A 10,239-nucleotide genomic window follows, 5' to 3' on the forward strand; every position below is an offset into this window, starting at 1 on the left:
ATGTGGTCATGATAAATAAAAGAAAAAAGAAGCTATTGGTAAATGAGAGCCAGGAAGGGGTTTGAGTCCAAGTAAAAAGTGAATATTATTTATGTACCTACTAATCATTTGGCAAAGTTCGTTGATGAAAATGTTTCTCTTACAAATCTGAATAAAAGTCAGGAAAATACAGAATTTACTCTTGATATGGAATTCTTTTACTTGGAAATATAATGTTAATTGTCAGAAGGTGGACCTTCTATTTTCTTCCCCTTGAAATAATACAAATTATATAGCCAACAGGCATCCTTGATGAAGGAGGCATTCTCCAATAATAATATATGGTGGCATTTCAAATTGCCCCTTTGTTTGGGACATTTGAGGCTTTTTGAGTTAAATGTACAGCACTTAGGGACACCTGCGTGGCCCAGTTGGTTAAGCATCGACTTCAGCTCAGGTCATGATCTCACAGCTTGTGAGTTCAAGCCCTGTGTCGGGCTCTGTGCTGGCAGCTCCGAGCCTGGAGCCTGCTTCTAATTTTGTGCCTTCCTCTCTCTCTGCCCCTCCCCTTGCTCAGGGTCTTTCTCTCTCTTTCTCTGTCTCAAATATAAATAAACATTAACAAAATTTAAAAAATTAAACGTACAGCACTTAGAATGATGCCTGGCACTGAATGTCTTGGGGTGTTCAGGCTGCTACAACTACCATAGACTAGGTGGCTTATAAATGACAGAGATTTATTTCTCACAGCTGGGGAGGCTGGAAGTCCAAGACCACGGTGCTGTCAGATTTGGGGACTGGTTGAGAGCCTGCTTCCTGGTTCTGTACAGAGAGCTGTCTTCTCGCCGTGTCCTCACACGGTAGCAGGGGTAAGGCAGCCTCGTGGGCTTCTTTTACGATGGCACAAATCCCGTTCATGACCTAATCACCCTGGTGGTTAGGTCTCAATATAGGAGTTTTGGGAGGACACAGTCAGTCTACAACACTGTCTTAAAAGGAGCGCGGAAAGGCAGGAAGCAGGACAGCAGGCAGCTCACTGCCGGAATGTCCCATCCTATCCGCCCTAAGAGAGAGGACGTGTAGAATTTGAGCAGCTGGGGATTGGTGCCCTCAAAACTCTGAGGCCTCCTTGAAAAGTCCTCCTGTGACCCCGGGTGTCTCAGTCTGAGGACCACTACCTGGCTCGCTGTTAAGTAAATGAGCTGGTCTTTGAACCCAGGGTGTGCGCAGCTCGGAATGCCCAGCAGGTGGCCCTGCAATCCATTTGTTTTCGGGTGAAGGATGCTTTGCAGATCGCTTTGTAGCAAGGAATCTGATTTTAGCTCAAGGATCTAAGCAAATAAATTTTCTCTTCTTCTCTGCTAGATTTTTTGGGGAACAGGGACACCGTGAAACAAAAACAAGGAAAGAGGTATGTGGACGGTTGACCAGAGGTGGGGTGTACTTCCGAAAGATAAATGATGTTGTGCCTTATCTGAGAATTTAGGGAATACAAGATGTTGAAAGTTACTATTGATTACAGACCCACTCATAAAAGCTTTAGATGCTACTTTCAACTACTACAGCCTCCAGTTCCCGGCACGAGTCACGGCCTATTCTCCAGAATAGTTCTCCTCACTCGATTCTGTGGAACCAAGCTTAACTAAACACACAGCCGTGGGAGCACCCGTCACCCCGGAAAACGGAGATTTTCCTGGGCACGGAGGCCACTTGGGAGAAGGTAACTACATTAGGAGAGAACCTGCCACGCAGGACGGCATAAAGAAGAAAGTAGAATCCTAGGGGACCAGCAGCGAGCAGCTACGAATGACCCACACGGCTTCCCACTTCCTTAGCCCTAAGCAGCTGGTCAAGTCTAACCTCCCCCGGAACTGGCCTCCGAGAGTCTCTCTCCCGCCCTGCTTTCATTCCCTTGGCCTCAGCCAGTCTGTTTTTCCAGCCCTAAATGCTTGTATTCCCTGCAAGACACGTTCAGGATTAGTATGTCTGTCATGTACCACACCCCATTGTTTGTGACAAGAACCAGGGAGCCGAGGAGACAGAAAGGCTGAGAGCGAAGTGTTCGGTTTCTCTCATAATTCGGCTTCTGTCTCGCTGTCTCTGATCCCAGGGGGGCATACAGTTAGTAGGGACTGGGACTCTAAGTAACCCCTGCCTGGGGTTAACAGTTCTGTAGTTCTGGCTTTTTGTCTTTTGCTGTTGTGTCTGGGCAACATGGACAGTGCATTCTCTCTTTTACTGCAGGCATTTTTAGCCTTATTTATTTATTTATTTATTTTACTAAAGAGGTGGTTAGGCAGCCATGTGTCTGCAAAGGGAGCCTTGTCAGCTTAATGCTGGATTTTCTTTTTTAATACTTGGTGTTTCAGAGATACATTTTGTTAACGTGTCAGAGTAGCAAATAGACCTTTGCAATAGAACTCTTTACGTGTCAGAGTAGCACATAGACCTTTGCAATAGAACTCTTTCAGAAAGAACGTTTTGAGGGGTGCCTGGGTGGCTCAGTCGGTTGAGCGACCGACTTCGGCTCAGGTCATGATCTCGAGGTCCGTGAGTTTGAGCCCCGCGTCGGGCTCTGTGCGGACCGCTCAGAGCCTAGAGCCTGTTTCAGATTCTGTGTCTCCCTCTCTCTGACCCTCCCCCGTTCATGCTCTGTCTCTCTCTGTCTCAAAAATAAATAAACGTTAAAAAAAATTAAAAAAAAAAAAAAAGAAAGAATGTTTTGGGAGTCGTGGTTGTGTCATACCAACACGAAGCCGTAACTAAGCACGTTGGACTTGAGCTTCAGGTACTGACAAGCCCAGTACCTGGCACACAGTAGGCGCTCACTAAGAACTTGATGAGTGAAGAGACGAATGAATGGATAGAGCTATTCTTGCTTTCTTCTGTTCTTTCCTCCCCTGCCTCGGGTTGCTGTCCAACAGGTGTAGTTTTCAGCTGTAGTGATTTGGAAGAAAAGTGAAAATGCTCTCCCTCCCCCTAGTCCTGCATCATCAAGCAAAATTGTATGTTTACTGGAAAGGCTGGAGCCTCAATCTCACAGTTGCTTACTCAACATCTGAGGCTGGACCTCTGAATAAATGCATAAAATTCTACGTTTGCAAGTTACAAGTGTTGGTAGGCAATCTAAGGCCATGGCAATTCCATCCAAGCCAAAAAAACAAAAAACAAAAAACAAGCTCCTCCTGTCCCTGCAAAATTTCAAAGAAACAAAATTCTTGCCCTACACATGGTCCTTGGACAGAATGGGGGTTGGGGGAAGCCCCCTTATCAATTCCTTAACAGGTTTTAAGATGCTATGGCCAGTTACCAACTGGGTGTGTGACAGCATTCACATAGCCTCCAAATGGTTTTGTGTTTCCAGGTATCTTTGGATCAGATCTTTAGATTTAGTCGGAAACTGAATCGTGGTACCTTCCCTTTGGGTTACTTGCATTAATTAAATATGGGGAAAATGCAGAAACCCTCATTAGAAAGGACTATTCCCCAAACTTGTGATGTTTAATCATCCACAGAGTAGGCTTCCGTATGATCCTCAGAGCAAACACTGAACAGAATTTCTTTGCCCTCTGTGTCCTGCTACCTTTCTGTTTCTTTTTTTCAACATGTATCATGTGCTATGAGAGTAGAGTGGGGATAGCAAAGAAGACAAGTATCTTCCGTCTACGGTTGTGATGGACCACCTTGTTCCTTACCAAAACGCTCAAAGACAACGGATGCCATGCGTTTCTTGCCTGTTTTTGAAACAACAGCTATGACTCAGTTACAAAAAAAGGTAACTTTGACAGAATTTCCACTTTTTTTTTTTATTGTGGTAAGAACACTTAACGTAAGACCCACTCTCTTGACAAATTCAGTGCACTCTCCAGCCCTGTTAACCCTGGGTGGTATCGTACGACAGACCTGTAGAGCTCATTCACCTTGTGTGACGGAAACCCCGTACCCACCGGATGGCAGTTCCCTCGTCTCCTGTCCCCTCACCCCTGGTAACCACCAGCCTCCCCTCTGTTTCTGGGAGTTCGACTATTTTAGACACCTCACGTAAGTGGAATTGGGCAGTGCCTGCCCTTCTGCGACTGGCTTACGTCACTCGGCATAATGTCCTCAAGATTCAGCCACGTTGTTGCAGATGGCAGGATTCCCTTGTTTAATCCCATTGTATGTATGTACCACATTCTCTCTATCTACTCCTCTGTCCATGGATATTCAGGCTGTTTCAAAAAATTAAAAATAGAACCGCCATAGGATTCAGCAATCTGACTTCTGGGTATTTATCCAAAAGAATTGAACTCAGAATCTTGAAAAGATACCTATGCTCCCATGTTTTTATGGGACATTATTCACAATAGCAGTGATGTGGAAACGGTCCAAAAAGTATTTTAATTGCCTTTGTATTTTTAACTCCAGACTTCACAAAGTCCTTCATTCTCTGTACTTCAGAGAAAAACATTAACTTGTCCGAGAAAGGGAAACTGTAGCTGTACTTACTGTATTTACTATAAGTAGGTAAGTCTGAAAAGGTGGAATGGGAGTCGAGGTCACACAATGAGCCATCATCTGAAGGGAAATCTGAAGAATGTTTGGAGATCCGTAAGATGGATCCTGGGCGGGGCCAGCCCACCCCCACGCCAGCCCACCCCCACGCCAGCCCAGAGGGGCGGTTTGGCAGCCTGAGGCTCTCAGTCACGTTACACCACAGTAGAAAGGTCTGGAGTAAGGGACGAGGAGGACTGGTTATCAAGTGCACTGGCCAGGGTTCTGCTTACACGAACACCTTTACTACAACACTGACGTGGACAAAAATGATTTATTTTTCATTTTAGTCCTTGACATCTTTTCCACTCGACTAATGTGTGTGAATTTCCAAGTGCTGTGAGAATTTCAAACTGATCTCGGAGCTTGCCAATGAATAATGCTAACTGGGATTTGTCATCCTTTATAAGAGGACAGGTTGTCAGGACTCACCTCTGAGCTGGCGACGAGCCTTCAGGGTTCATCGCCTCTCTCGGCTGCAAGAATACCGCTATTCATCTCTCACCGATACTTAAAAGTGCCCAAGTATTTAAGGGTTATATTTAATAATTAATCAAGAAAAAACTTTTTAATGTTTAAGCCTGCTTCCCCGCCCCTCATCTTGCACTGCTTATTTAGAAAGGATCCAAATGCTGAGTTTAATTAAAAGCATACAACACTTGTTGCGGCTTACTGCAGATTTAAAATAAAGGGTAAAAAACATAACAGAAACACGTGTGGTCACCAAAATTATACCCATTTACCGATACCTCACAGCAGGTTTCTGCCAGAAGAACTCTCACACGTTGCATTTAGTGGTCGATCTTTACGTCTCCGCCTGTTTCTAAGCCAGTACAGTTTCTTCTTATGATGTAAGGATGGCTAGGAGAGAAGGTTTTCAATTTTCGTTTCTGTGATCAGCAGACTCCCCTGGTACCTTTCCTTTTCTCGTTTGAGGAGGAAAGTGTATATTGGGGGACTTTAAAAATTCATCATTTCTTTACATTTCCCTGGCAGTTTGCAGCTATTTTCCTGGCTGGTCTTTTATGTGACAGAGAGAGAGGTGGGGGAAAGAAAACTATCCTGTTTCAGAATATAAACAGCGTTAAAACCCTTGGCTGAGCAAAGGAAAGCTGAGACCGCTGGGCGTTCCGGCACGCATCAAGAGTTCCGTGTGTTTTAGGTGATAGCAATCTGTCCACAGGCTGCAGGCTAGGCAAGCCCGGAGGAAGACAAATGCACTGAGCGCTTCTGTGCGTTGTGTGTTTGCTGCACAAAAGCTGTGAACACAGCCGGGAAACCTCGGTTTCTTCTCTGGACGCGGCAACACAACCAAACGCACAGAGAAATGCTCAGCTGTACAATGGCATTCTCTGCACTCGGACATCCATCACCTCCTGGGGCCTCAGGTAGGGTTTTCAAGACGGTGGCTGGCTCGCAGCGTCCTTTGAGGTGGTCTAAGGTCAATCAGCGTGTCACTGCACCTGCGCCCGTTTGCTTTTAGGTCTCGCCTCCGATCGCGGAGCGAAGGCCACGTCAAAAAGCACGTGGCGCCAACTCTCAGGCTGGGGGTTTGGCCTCTCTCAGTACCATGTGTATATGTGCACCCGGCCACTCTTGGCCTTGTTTTCAAATAATTTATTCACGTGTATATGAGTCTCCCGGGGCTTCTGTAACAAAGTGCCCCAACCAGGTGGATCGCAAGCAGCAGGAGTGTATTGTCTCGAGGTCTGGAGGCCAGGAGACTGCAATCAAGGCATCGGCAGCAGGGACGTGGCCCTTCTGAAGGTTCTAGGGGAGGATCCTTCCTGCCTCTTGCAGCGTCTGCTGGCTCCAGGTGTTCCTCGGCATTCCTTGGCCTGCCACTGCGCCTCTCCAACTTGGGCCTGTGCCCCCACGTGCACCTCTGTGTGTCCCTTCCTCTCTTGTAAGGACACCGCCACCCACTCAGTACAAACTCCCCCTAATTATGTCTGCAAAACCCCACTTCTAAATAAGGGCACGCCCCGCCCTGAGATTCCAGGTGGACAGGAATCTGGGGGGACACGACTCAACCGGGTAAACGTGTACCTCACAGTCACCTTCTGTGCGCACGGTACAGAAATCCATTCTCCAGCCCTCCCTCCCCACCCCCGGCCAAGGAAGCTGCTGCCGACTACACCTGATGGGTCCCTTCACCCTGGCACATCCACCCACTGAGTCAGCCAGACACCTGATGATCAGTGCCCAAGCGGTTTCTGGCATCTAGTACTTCCAGAAGGAAGCGGAAGAAAAAGGAAGGAAAATAGAAGAATGAGGTCGTGGGAGAAGACTCTTGATGGAGATGAGACATTGAGGAAGGAGAGCTCAAGCAAGTCCCTGGCTGTCAAGCTGGCTCCCAGGGGCTGAGCACCTGCTGCCTGAGAGCCAGCGTCAGCACAACTGGCCCACCCACGGCGTGTGGGCGCGTCTTTGAAGCACAGGCATACAGGCGGCTTCGCTCGGATGGAGCTGCACGCTGCCCGATCGGAGGGGCACACAGCCCGCGGTTCCCATCCCCTGCCGCGTGCGAGTGCAGGGGAAGCTTTCTAGAACCCAGCGAAAGTAGAGCGTGCGAGTCCCTCCTCGAGGGTTTAAGGCCAGCGTACCGGCTGTCCACACACAAGGACACAGGGATGGACACACATTCAGCGTGTGCCTAGCTGAGCGGCACCGCCCGGAGCCCACTGATGATGGGATCTTCCAGCCCAGTCGGAGAAGTTCTTTACCGTGGAATTTACTGTTCAGGCCTCCTCTCCCACTTTTAAGTAAGTAGCCACTTTTGCACCTAACTTTGATTTGTCATTTTGTGTCTGTCTTCTTAAGCAGAACATCCAAATCCCAAAACCTTCAGGTCTGACAAACGGGGACCAGCCTGGGCTAATGAGGGATGGTAGGGCTGCCCAGAACCACCAGGCAAAACGTTCACGCAGCCCTGGGCCCCGGCTGCTGCCTCAGATCATTCCGTGAAGACATGGGGGCTTCATTCCAGAGGCTTCTGCTGTCTCCTTGTGATTTATATCATGCTGTCTAATTAAAAAATATATATATATATACATACATATATATATATATATATATATATATACATACATATATATATAGCTTTTCACCATACTTAATTTTACAGAAAAGAAAATTGAAGAAACCATCCGTGCCAGAAATCCCATGTTCTTGCTGATCTTCGAGATCTACCTCAGCTCATGGAAAAATCCCCTGGGCGGTTGTGAAAACCACGTCATCTCCCTGCAGGTCTCTCGTGGTTCTGGCAGAACCTGTCTGGGATACAGCCTGAGCGTCAAGATTCCTGAAGTTCCCAGGGCCCCTGTGTCAAGGGCCACTGATGTGACCCAAGTTCTTCCACGTGGTGTGCTTGGGTCATCGGGAGGAGCTGTCACGGTGGGGGGATGGGCCCCAGGGGGTTGTCCTTGCCACACTTCCTTCGGGCCATGTACGAGGTTCCCGCAGAGGGATCCAGGGAGGACTCGGAGCGGGGTGGCTGAGGGTGGGGTCTGAGCACCTGTGGGGAGGGGGACAGGTGCTGCTGCAGAGCAGGGTGGGGGGAGCCACTCTCCTGCCTGTACCTTAAGGCCAGCAGCACCTCGGCACCGAGCCGCCAACATCAGCTCCCAGAGGAGACCTTGTCTTCATGATGCGTGTGGGTTTGCCAGGGAACTCTACAGGCAACAGGTATTGGATCTGAGGGGCCCATGCGCTGCCTGCAGCAGAGTGGGGCCCCCATCAGAAACACTGAAAGGTAACTGGGGGCACCGTGAGGTGGGCAAATTTATAGCATCGAGCAGACCAGGGGGATTGTGCCACACCAATAAATACGAAGAGGACATGTGCCCTTGTTCTGTAATCCTGGTCTGCTAAGACCTGAGACACAGGGCAACATTAATGTGAACTTCTTTCGGCTGGATAAAGAATTCCCTCAATACAACCAAAGACAACAAGTTTCCAATTAAAGCTTTTGTTGAACAGATGGGGTTCAATTGTTAAACGCTACCAGGAACGCCAAACAAAGTTTTACTCCGCTTTAAAACATTTGTTTCCTGTTGGGCAAACAGGGGTAAGATCAATGAAGCGTTGAGTTCAAACACGCAATCTGTTCATGGGTTATTGTGCAGGTTTTCAAACTGTAAACAGTTGTTGTCACTCACAATTCAAGTGTCGCCATTCACTGTGTTGTAAAAAGAAACGAAAAGGAATTGGAGGCTGGTTTTGTGGACGCGAGGAACTCATCCTTAAACCTGCCGGTGGCGGAGTTTCTGCTCAACACTCAAGTGCTTCAGGTTTCCCTCCATGTCTGCTGGAAATCCGTAGGACACAGCTGAACCCCCACCTGCACCCAGCACCCGCATGCCAACAGTGTCCTACCTGTACAGTCCATTCTCTGACTTCTGGGGGTGCCTGGAGAATACTCCTACCTTCACGCAAGTAAAACACGTGTGCGTTAGCTTGCTGTCACTATTGTAACTCACAAAAACTTAGTGACTTTAAACAGCAGCTGTTCCCTCTCTTACAGGCCTTAGATCGGAAGTCTACAACAAAGGAGTCAGCAGGGTGGTTCCTTCCAGGCACTCTGGAGAGAATGCACATCCTTGCCTTTTCCAGCTTCTGGAGGCCCCCTGTGCTCCTTGGCTCGTGGACCCTTCTTCCTTTTCCAAGAACCTTCCTTAATCACACCTGCAAAGTCCCCTTTGCTGTAAAGGGTGATAGACCACAAGCTTCAGGGATTAGGAAGTGGATGCATTTTTGTTGTTGTTGGGGGGTGTCATTATTCAGCTTCCCACATGTGTGACGTTCATCTCCTGGGAAATGAACAAACTCCGATCGAAAACCCATCTGGAAAAGTCCAACCTCGCAGTGTCTTAGACCAACACTTGGGGGGTCTGTGCTCCTGCACAGTGAGTTTTGGCTTAGCCACGGGCTTCTTGTTCACTTTGCTCACACCAATAAAAACACTCAGCCTTTCTTTTCCATCCTCCTTTTGTTGGTAACTGTCTTGTTTCAGATGTGTGACCAGATGTTAAATGCGACTCTTCCTATGGTCTTCAAAGTTGTGACAGAAAGCTCAAAGACAAGAACAATACAATAGGTCCAGATATTCTGACACCCCGGTGCGAGGGCTCCACCAGCCAAGCAGAACTTGGTGCAGGAGGTGTCCAAAGGGGTCCCGACAAGATTAGCCCTTCTCCCCTGTCACCTCCAGGCCACTGGCAAAGCCAAGACTGTTCAGAAAGATTGAAGAGGGAGTCGATGAAAAGCTCTTTCGAGTAAGCTGTTGGGGTGCTGGATATTGGTGCTTCCCAGTGGGAGCTTGACAACCTTGAGCCACTTGAAAAGTTTGTCATGAGTCTAATGACCTCAGCTGAATCACCACAGCCCTGGCTGCTCCAGCAGAGCTAGAGGAAGTGGCTGGGATGGGAACGGTCTGCTTCCAAAGTTTCCTGTGGGCCAGGTGTGGACCCTGCAGCCGGGAACCAGCCTGGATCATCTTGAGAATCTACCCAAGAGAACCATCTGGAGAAGGGGATCCCGGAACAAGGGCAGAGGATAAAGCGTAAGCAGTCAGAGGAAGCATCAGCCAACCAAGTAAACTGTAGGTGAGAGACACTAGCCCTAAGAACATTATCTCTGAAGAGCTCACAAAAACTTCTCTTGATTACAGAAATCAGCGTTTGAGATATGCCATACCTCTAGGACTCCAATGTCCAATCACAACCG

General features: G+C 48.2%; 1 long non-coding RNA gene across 1 annotated transcript; it reads left to right on the forward strand.

Moving 5' to 3' along the window:
• Nucleotides 1-720: 720 nt before the first annotated feature.
• LOC125914364 (uncharacterized) lies at nt 721-9,427 on the forward strand. The gene is made up of 5 exons (XR_007455278.1): nt 721-1,390; nt 3,609-3,754; nt 7,640-7,761; nt 8,640-8,960; nt 9,038-9,427. It is a non-coding gene; the product is annotated as an uncharacterized LOC125914364 (long non-coding RNA).
• Nucleotides 9,428-10,239: the final 812 nt, after the last annotated feature.

The sequence above is a fragment of the Panthera uncia genome (genome assembly GCF_023721935.1).
Source record: "Panthera uncia isolate 11264 chromosome D3 unlocalized genomic scaffold, Puncia_PCG_1.0 HiC_scaffold_8, whole genome shotgun sequence".
NCBI lineage: Eukaryota > Metazoa > Chordata > Mammalia > Carnivora > Felidae > Panthera > Panthera uncia.